At 49.7% G+C, this 10,381-nt stretch overlaps 1 pseudogene; it reads left to right on the forward strand.

The window, feature by feature from the left end:
• Positions 1-3,141: 3,141 nt before the first annotated feature.
• Positions 3,142-5,260, forward strand: LOC119292446 (annotated as a pseudogene).
• The last annotated feature ends 5,121 nt before the right edge of the window (positions 5,261-10,381 follow it).

The following is a 10,381-nucleotide window of genomic DNA, read 5'->3' on the forward strand; positions in this document are numbered from 1 at the left end:
TGGAAGTTATCAGCACATAGCCAGTTTCTGATCCCAGCCATGTTTGTCTTCATGGCTGGAATCGTCAAGTATGTGGAGCGGACATAGGCTCTGAAGTGCGCAAGCCGAAATGCCCTTAGGGGTGATGATTCTACTTAATGTGAAAACAAGTCAGTTTCCAGCTGGAATTGGACTATGTGACAGTTGTGAATTATGCTTTATCTAGCGCACCAGGTGTCAGAAATCTATTTGTTGGTCGCAAGCTTGCTAAAATGGAAGGTAACATACAGAGAGCATTTTACTGCTGGTACTGTTTTTCAAATATCAGCAGACAGTGGCGGAGCCAGCCTGTTCCAGGAGCCGGGTCAAGGTCTATGGACGGTGATGTTGCCTAGCATTTGCCTCAGCAATTAGCAGTACTACCCATGGTCTTATAGTATTGTTTAATGGAGACTAGCCGGAGCAGCCCGGCAGCCGCTCCGGGTCGCCGGGAGCTAACTCCGCCCCTGCCAGCAGATGGGCAGCATATATTCAAAATTCTGGAGATTGAGCTAGGGATGATGTATGACAATCTGTACACCAAGGCAACTAGGAAAGGGTGGTTCGAACATGGCTTAGGGCTGTACTCCAATGTCTCACTCACATTTCACTGGTAGTTGCTTTTGTGCTCTTCCTTGTGGGTGGCAAGCAAGGTTTTACAGTGGAGTTATTGTTGCAATAACCTATGCATTGTTCATCGGAGCGTTCTGCATTGAATTTTGTGCCGACTTGATGGTGATGATGTCTCCATGTACATGGGCATTCTTGGAATCCTGTAAGTGCCGGAGAGTTGCCCGTGTGGCTTGGTCTGTTTTCATGAGCCTACAGCCAGAGTCAAGGCTGTGGTCGTCAAATTCCATGGGGCAATACAGTTTTCTCAATTCCTGTTTCTCTGAGTCTATCATGGGGAAAATGATGAATCTGGTAGGAGCCAAGGAGATCTGGTGCAACTTCTGGCATACCAAGAACGTTCAGATCACGGCAGAGATCAAGAATGTCATCTTTGAAACTAAGCATCATCCTGGGTCACTTAGCGGTGGTACAAGCCTGCCTTGGTCCAGCATTGGACACAATACACAGAAACCCTTTGAGGAGGCAATCCTATTCCTACATGTCTAACAGACATATTCCTGCACCGGTACAAGAATCCCTCGGGGACTAGCCGCAACATCATGGAGAAGAAGCATCAGCTTATGGATACATGCAGGGGGAATATCTGAATACATGATTTACCATGGACATCAGCAACATAGGCGATGTACTGAAGGAAGCTTCGGAGAGCGTGGCCAACGCTAGTGCTATTGGTTGCACAAAGATAACTACCACGGTGCATTCTATCAATTTTCAAGAAGCTGTTCAGAGAAGATATATCCTCAAAGGCCCATACCAACTCTGTCACCTTTATTTTCTGGCAGGGGAAATGCCAATTGAAAAACGCTTCGTCAGCATTAGTTGACACTGTTGGTGCAATCGGATTAAATATAGTTTTTAAAAGGATGGCACATATTTGCTTTGTCTGTTATTTGTTTAAAAAGAAGGGGAGAATTGTGAGGGCTGGAAGTTCTGCTAGAGGATATACAAATGAAATAGATTTGACTTCTTTGAGAGTCATGTGGGCGGTATAGCAAGTTTTTATAATTAGGCTCAAGAGAAATGCAACTAGTTTGTTAAACTCAGAACATCAATCCTCAGCTTGTTTAAGCGACCTAATCAGATCAAACTCCTTGGAGTCCCACAAAGCCACAATAAGTCATAAACATACGAAGAAAAGTACTACCATGGCGGCTGAGATAAATAACAGCAGATCACTGATTCATGGAAAAGCGGCGTTCAGGCAGGGCAGTCAGCTTGGTGCGATGGGTTCAGCCACCACCCACGTTAGTTTTTTACGGTGAGAAGTGAACTCTTTAAGTTCACAAATTCCCGGCAGTAAGGTGGCATGTGAGAAAAATGGTTTGGCTTTCGTTGATTCCATTTCTATCCGTGCTTCCATTTAGGATACATATGGCTTGGTCTGACCAATAGTACTCTTAACTTCTTATTTCTAGTCACTTCAAATTTTCTAAAGGAATTACAATGCACTTTAATCTGTTCCAGTTTTGATTTTACAGATGGAGAACGAAAAAGGGAGACTTAATTGGCCTATATAGCGTAGCATGAAAAACTCTGGTCCAATATGATCTTCCATGTTAAGCGCTAGATCAAGACATTATAATTGAAAATACGTGCACTAGAGATAGCATTTAAGCAAACTAGAATACTCCAAGAAATTGTAATCATAGAGAAACTTTCCCTTTGGGGGGATAACTTGCGAATATTTGAATTGGCAATGCCTTTGTTCTTTTGATTGTAACAGCTCCATAGACAAGTTCTACATTGACTAGGCATCTTCAATAGATAATTGTTAGATGAAAGAAATTTCGACCCAGGTTGTTCAGGGCTGGCACTATCAAAGTTGTTGCCAATCTATTTCTTGTACCCTTAGTGTTTTTTATGTTAATGTGACTGTTTTACTTGTTCAACAGCCTCGCTGTTCTGCACAGACACCCCTCTTTTAATCTGGTACCACTTAAAAGTTGTAACCGCCGCAAAGACTAGTTCTACATACATGATGCATCTTCAATAAAGAATTGTTAGATGAAAGAAATTTCTATCCAAGTTCTTCAGGGATCAGTTTCCTGTACCATCTTAGTGTTTTTCTTATGTTAATGTCACTATTCTACTTGTTCAACAGCCTCGTTGTTCCTCCCAGACACCCCTCTTTTAATCCGTCTCGAGAGAAGAAAAGGGGATGATCACGTAGTCAAATATATTACTAGTGAGTAGCATATTGCTGAACATTTTGCACAGATTATTAGTTTAACAATTGGTAACTTTTCAGCAGCTGCAGAAATAGTATTGGCCGCTGTACCTGGCAAGTCCCATTGACCATGTCTCTTCCAAGTAGTATTTGTCAACTCCTCCCCTTGTCCGTGTTGAGAAGCGAAGTACGCGGATCATATGAACTGGTACCTTCCTCTTCCCTGAGAAGGTTGCAGGAAGAAGCAAAGTACGCGGATCATATGAATTGGTACCTTCCTCTTCCCTGAGAAGGTTGCAGGAAGCTGCAGGAACCATTTAGCTATGACAAAGCCCAATACCAGCAGCCTGTCGAACTTCTTCTGCATAGCTTGTGCAGCTGTTGTCATCCTAGGCAGAACCTGCAGTTTCTTGCAGTAAACTTACCCCAACTTCAACGGAAGCAACAGGGGTGATTTCGGCTTCAGCCCTGGCTCAGCAATCTCCAACAACTCCCTGCAGATCACGCCGAACGCCGGCAACATGACCCACCGGTCGGGGAGAGTGGTGTACGCCAAGGAGACCCTCAAGTTGTGGAACAGCAAGCGCACGACGCTCACCTCCTTCAGGACAGATTTCATGGTCAACATCCTCCTGCAGAACGGGACTGGAGAAGGTATGGCCTTTCTGCTCACCAATAATTCGACATTGCCCAGCAACAGCAGCGGCCAGTGGCTGGGCGCGTGCAACAACCAGACAGATGGCGCGAAGACGAACCGAGTAGTAGCCGTGGAATTCAACACGAGGAAGAGCAACGAAGATGACCTTGATGGCAACCATGTCGGCATCGACATCAACAACATCAAATCTTTTCGGCAATACCCGCTTAATAATCTCTCCATCTTCCTCTCAACCGGGTCAGATGTATGGGTCAGTATCAGGTATCACGACACGTTACAGTTGCTTCAAATATTTCTGGTCCAGTATAGCATCCGTGGGCGGCATCTTTTCCAGGGAGATAAGTACATTGATCTGTCACAAGTTCTGCAGGACGACGTATATCTGGGCAGGGAGATAAGTACATTGATCTGTCACAAGTTCTGCAGGACGACATATATCTGGGATTCGCATGTTCCACGAGCGACGCCACCTGAACCAGATAAAGTCCTGGAACTTCACCACAGTAGACATCGATGTCAAAGTTAGAAGAGGGCATTGGAGAAAGGTGCTTTTGGCTCTCGTTACATTGCTTGTGTTTTCTACTCCCTCTGTTTCAAAATAGATGACCCAACTTTGTAGTATATGTTTGTTTGCTGGGCTGTTCATGTGGAGAAGGCTGACGCGGCGGAGAAGGCTCGCATACCGCAACCTAGAGAAGATGATTGACGCACATGATCCGGTCAAATTTATGCTCAGGGAGCTCAGGCGTGCGACTGCCAACTTCAGTCCTACCCGCAAGCTCGGCAGAGGAGGCTTTGGCACCGTTTACCTTGGATACGTCGATGGGATGAACTCGGAGGTGGTCGTCAAGCGGGTGTCGACGGACAAGCAGGAAGACACCAACCATGGAGAGAAGGAGTACGTGGCGGAGGTGAACACGATCAGCAAGCTGTCGCACCGGAACCTCGTGAAGCTGATCGGCTGGTGCCACAAGAAGGGCGAGCTGCTCCTCGTCTACGAGTACTTCCCCATGGGCAGCCTGGACAAGCTCCTTTACTCCAGAGAAAGGATCGCGTTGTTGTCGTCACGGATGACCACCCAGAAGCTTACCTGGGAACGGCGGTACAGGATCATCTGCGGCGTAGCATCGGCGCTGGACTACCTGCACCACGGCAGCAGCAAGCGAATCCTCCACAGGGACGTCAAGGCCAACAATGTGATGCTGGATGCGGAGTACAACGCGCGGCTGGGGGACTTCGGCCTCGCTCGCGTCATCCAGCACGACGGCGTCACGCACCACTCCACGCTGGTCGTGGTGGGGACCCGAGGCTACATGGTGTATGAGAGCTTCTTCACCGGCCGTGCCAGCCTAGACACGGACGTGTACGCGTTCGGGGTCTTCGTCATGGAGGTGGTCAACGGGAGGAGCCCCAGCAATGCCGTGCAGCACCAGCACATCCACGACAGCGAACACCGTGGTGAGAAGAATTCTTCGGGCGGCGTGGGAGTGCGACACCCCTTGCCGATGCACATTGTGGACTGGATATGGTGGCACTACGGTGAGGGGAAGGCCTTGCATGCTGTCGACCCGTTGCTCGGCGGCGAGTTTGAGCACGCGCAGGTGGACTGTGCGGTGAGGCTGGTGTTGGCGTGCTGCCACCCGAACCCCAGGGAGAGGCCGTCCATGAGGACGTCGGTGCAGGTGTTGATCGATGGTGCCCCGCCGCCGGAGCCGCCGGTTAATAAGCCTGCGTTTGTTTGGCCTTCGAGCGGCAATCAGTCGGAGATGGAGCCCGGAGTGATTTTCACGATTGACGAACCCTCGGGTGCGTTTATGTGTCGGTCATCAACACTCATAATTTGGGCCAATTCTGGTCCGTTTCGAGGACTATCACTCACCGTTTTGGGGTCCCAGAGCGATTTCCTCAACTGACGATCCCCATGATGCGTTTACATGTCCGTCGTCAACACTCACAGTTTTGGCCAACTCTGACCCACTTCGTGGACTATTACTCACCGTTTTAGGGTGCCGAAGTGATTTCCATAGTTGTTGAACCCAAGGTGCGCTTACGTGTCGGTCATCAACACTCTCAGTTTTGACCGATTCTGGCCTATTTCGTGGACTATTACTCACTGTTTTGGGGTTCAGGAGTGATTTCCACGATTGACGAACCCTGGGGTGCGTTTACGTGTCGGTCATCAACACTCTCGGTTTTTATCGATTCTGACCCGTTTCGTGAACTATTACTCACCGTTTTGGGGTCCCAAAGCGATTTCCATGGTTGTTGAACCCAAGGTGTGCTTACGTATTGGTCGTCAAGACTCACTGTTTGGTTTGATTCTCATCCGTTTCTGGACTATTACTCAGTTTTGTGGTCCCGAAGTGATTTCCATAATTGACGAACCCCGGGATGCGTTTACGTGTCGGTCATCAACACTCACAATTTGGGTCAATTTTGGTCCGTTTCATGGACTATTACTCACTGTTTTGGGGTGTCGGAGTATTTTCCACAATTGACGAACCCCGGGGTGCGTTTACATGTCGGTCATCAACACTTCCTGTTTTTGTCGACTCTGACCCGTTTCGTGGACTATTACGCACCGTTTTGGGGGTCTCAAAGCGATTTCTATGGTTGTCGAACCCCAAGGTGTGGTTACGTGTTGGTCGTCAAGACTCGCAATTTGCGCCGATTCTGGCCCATTTCTTGAACTATTATTCAGTTTTGTGGTCCCGGAGTGATTTTCACGATTGACGAACCCCGGGGTGCGTTTACGTGTCGGCCATCAACACTCATAATTTGGGCCAATTCTAGTCCGTTTCGTGGACTATTACTCACCGTTTTGGGGTCCCAGAGCAATTTTCACGAGTGACGATCCCTAGGGTGCGTTCACGTGTCCGTCGTCAACACTCACAGTTTTGACCAATTCTGACCCGCTTCGTGGACTATTACTCATCGTTTTGGGGTCCCAAAACAATTTCGATGGTTGTCAAACCCAAAGGTGTGCTTACGTGTTGGTCGTCAAGACTCGCAGCTTGGTCTGATTCTGGCACGTTTCTTGGACTATTACTCAGTTTTGTGGTCCCGAAGTGATTTCCACGATTGATGATCCCCGGGGTGCTTTTACGTGTCAATCATCAACACTCACAATTTGGGTCAATTCTCGTCCATTTCGAGAACTATTACTCATCGTTTTGGGGTCCCAGAGCGATTTCCTCGACTAACGATCCCTAGGGTGTGTTTACGTGTCCGTCGTTATTGCTCACAGTTTTGACCAATTCTGACCCGCTTCGTGGACTATTACTCCCCGTTTTGGGCCGCCGAAGTGATTTCCATAGCTGTTGAACCCCAAGGTGCGCTTACGTGTCGGTCATCAGCACTGCCAGTTTTGGCCGATTCTGGCCTGTTTCGTGGACTATTACTCACTGTTTTGGGGTGCTGGAGTGATTTCCATGATTGACGAACCCTGGGGTGCGTTTACGCGTCGGAACACTCCCGATTTGGGCCAATTCTGGTCCATTTCATGGACTATTACTCACCGTTTTGGGGTCCCTGAGCGATTTTCACGAGTGACGATCCCTTGGGTGTGTTTACGCGTCCGTCATCAACACTCACATTTTTGGCCAATTCTGACCCGCTTCGTCGACTACTACTCACCGTTTTGGGGTGCCGAAGTGATTTCCATTGTTGTTGAACCCCCAGGTGCGCTTACGTGTCGGTCATCAACACTCTCATTTTGGCCGATCCTGTCCCGTTTCATGGACTATTACTCACTGTTTTGGGGTCTCAGAGTGATTTCCATGATTGACGAACCTCGGGGTGAGTTTACGTGTCGGTCAGCAACACTCCCGGTTTTTGTCGATTCTGACCTGTTTCGTGGAATATTACTCACCGTTTTGGAGTCCCAAAGAGATTTCCATGATTGTCGAACCCCAAGATGTGTTTACGTGTTGGTCGTCAAGACTCGCAGTTTGGCCGATTCTCGCCGTTTCTTGGATTATTACTCAGCTTTGTGGTCCCGAAGTGATTTCCACGATTGACGAACCTCGGGGTGCGTTTACGTGTTGGTCATCAACACTGACAATTTGGGCCAATTCTGGTCCGTTTCATGGCTTACTCACCGTTTTGGGGTCCCAGAGATTTTTTCGACTGACGCTGGGATGCGTTTACGTGTCCGTCAGCAACACTTACAGTTTTGGCCAATTTTGACCAGCTTCGTGGACTATTACTCACCGTTTTGAGGTCCCGAAGTGATTTCCAACCCCAAGGTGCGCTTACGTGTCGGTCATCAACACTCTTAGTTTTGGCCGATTCTGGCCCGTTTCATGGACTATTACTCACTATTTCGGGGTCTCGGGATGATTTTTACGATTGACGAACCCCGTGGTGCGTTTACGTGTCGGTCACCAACACTCCCGGTTTTTGTCGATTCTGACCCATTTCGTGGACTATTACTCAACGTTTTGGGGTCCCAGAGCGATTTCCATGGTTGTCGAACCCAAGATGTGCCTACGTGTTGGTCGTCAAGACTCGCATTTTGGGCCGATTCGGGCCCGTATTTGGACTATTACTCACCGTTTTGGGGTCCCAGAGCGATTTTCGCGATTAACGATCCCTAGGGTGCGTTTACGTGTCCGTCGTTAACACTCACAGTTTTAGCCAATTTTGACCCGCTTCGTGGACTATTACTCACCGTTTCGGGGTCCCGAAGCGATTTCTATAGTTGTTGAACCCCAAGGTGCGCTTACGTGTCGGCCATCACCACTCTCACTTTTGGCCGATTCTGGCCTGTTTCGTGGACTATTACTCATTGTTTTGGGGTCCCGGAGTGATTTCCACGATTGACAAACCCTGGGGTGTGTTTACGTTTCGGTCATCAACACTCAAAATTTGGGCCAATTCTGGTCCGTTTTGGGGTCCCAGAGCAATTTCCACGAGTGACGATCCCTAGGGTGCGTTCACTATCGTCAACACTCATAGTTTTGGCCAATTCTCACCCGCTTCGTGGGCTATTACTCACCGTTTTGGGGTCCCGAAGTGATTTCCATAGTTGTTGAACCCTAAGGTGCGCTTACGTGTCGGTCGTCAACACTCTCATTTTGGCCGATTCTTGGCCCGTTTCGTAGACTATTACTCACTGTTTTGGGGTCCCGAAGTGATTTTCACGATTGACGAACCCCGGGGTGCGTTTACGTGTCGGTCATCAACAGTCGCGATTTTTGTGTATTCTGGCCTGTTTCGTGCATTATTACTCACCTTGGGGTGCCAAAGCGATTTCGATGGTTGTCGAACCTCAAGGTGTGCTTACGTGTTGGTCATCAAGACTCGCAGTTTGGTCTGATTCTGATCCGTTTCTTGGACTATTACTCAGTTTTGTGGTTTCGAAGTGATTTCCACAATTGACGAACCCCGGGGTGCACTTCCGTGTCGGTCATCAACACTCACAATTTTGGCCGATTCTAGTCCGTATCAACCTCAAGGTGTGCTTACGTGTTGGTCATCAAGACTCGCAGTTTGGTCTGATTCTGATCCGTTTCTTGGACTATTACTGTGACGCCCGGGTAATTAAGCTACAGTAACCCTCTGGTAATGATGCCACGTCACCTCGATTACTGTTGATAATCTCGGGTCAGTCGGAACCCAGTTCAACTTTCAAATTTAAAACAAAGGCAAACAATAAAAGTTTTCAAATATTAAAACCGAATCATTCTCGTTGTGACAAATAATGCATAAGTAATAAAGGTGGAGAAACCAACATCTTTAAAAGTGTTTGAGTGTCTTAAAATAAATAAAACAGTAGCAAAATAATTAATTGAACGCCTTTTATAATTAATAAAATGTTAAACTATTTTTTTATTGGAGGTTTAAACTTTTGTGGTAGAGGTATAATTAGTGATACAAATTTAGGCACAACTGTTGTGATTTATAAAACTAAATAAAATAAAATAGTAAAAGAACAAAACAGAAAACGAGACAAATAAAAAAATAAAGAAATGGGGCAAAGCCACCCCCTCTACCTGGGCCAAATGGCCCATCTGGCCATCTAGGCCAACCAGGCCAGCGGCCGGCCCACCCTCGCTTCCCCTTATCCCCCGTAGCCCTAACCCACCTACCGCAGCACCTCCCACTCCCCCCACGATCCCCACGCTCCCCTCCTCTACCTCCCCGATTGGATCGGGGGATCGACCCCGATGCCACCGCCCTGGACCACGTCACCGGAGCCGCCACCGCTGCCCTCCACCTCGACCTCCCCGTCCTCGGCCGCCCCACCGGACCGCTTCTTCCTCGTCTCCTCCACCTCCCCGACCGGATCTGGGCCGCGCCCCTGACGCCCCCGGCGCCGCCCCGCCATCGCCGCCTCGACCCCGACTCCGTCGCCCGAAGCCGTCCCGGACGCCGCCGGACTTCCCCGTCTACACGCGTCGTCCCCGTCAACCTCCCCGAGCCCCGCTGCCTTGACCCTACGGATCCGCGGTGAGGCCCCCGGCCTCTCTTCCTCTTGCTCCTCGCACCGTCCCGTAGTCGTGCACGTGCCGCCCGGTGCTCGTGCTCGCGGTGAGCACGCGCGCACCCGCGCGCCCCGTCGCGCCCGTTGTCGCTCGTGCCACCTGCGGCTGTTGCCGCCCACGCCGCCGTCCCGCTCCGCCTGCAGCCCCCGTGCACTACTCCTGCCTTCCCCGCTGACGACCGCCGGGCCCGCACCTCGCCGAGACCACGTGCGTGGCGTCCCGGTACCTCGCCGCCCCTGGCTGCCTCCTTGTCGCCGGCGGCAGCGCCACTGGCCGCGCCCGAGGCCATCGCTTGGGCTTGCCCCGGTGGGCGCTCGTGGCCGTGCCCGTGAGCCCGCGCGCCCACACGCCCATAACCACTAAGGCCCCTATGGGCCTATGACAAACGGGGCCCACGCCCAGAACGAAAATTAAAAA

This window comes from Triticum dicoccoides, chromosome 4B (assembly GCF_002162155.2).
Source record: "Triticum dicoccoides isolate Atlit2015 ecotype Zavitan chromosome 4B, WEW_v2.0, whole genome shotgun sequence".
Lineage (NCBI taxonomy): Eukaryota > Viridiplantae > Streptophyta > Magnoliopsida > Poales > Poaceae > Triticum > Triticum dicoccoides.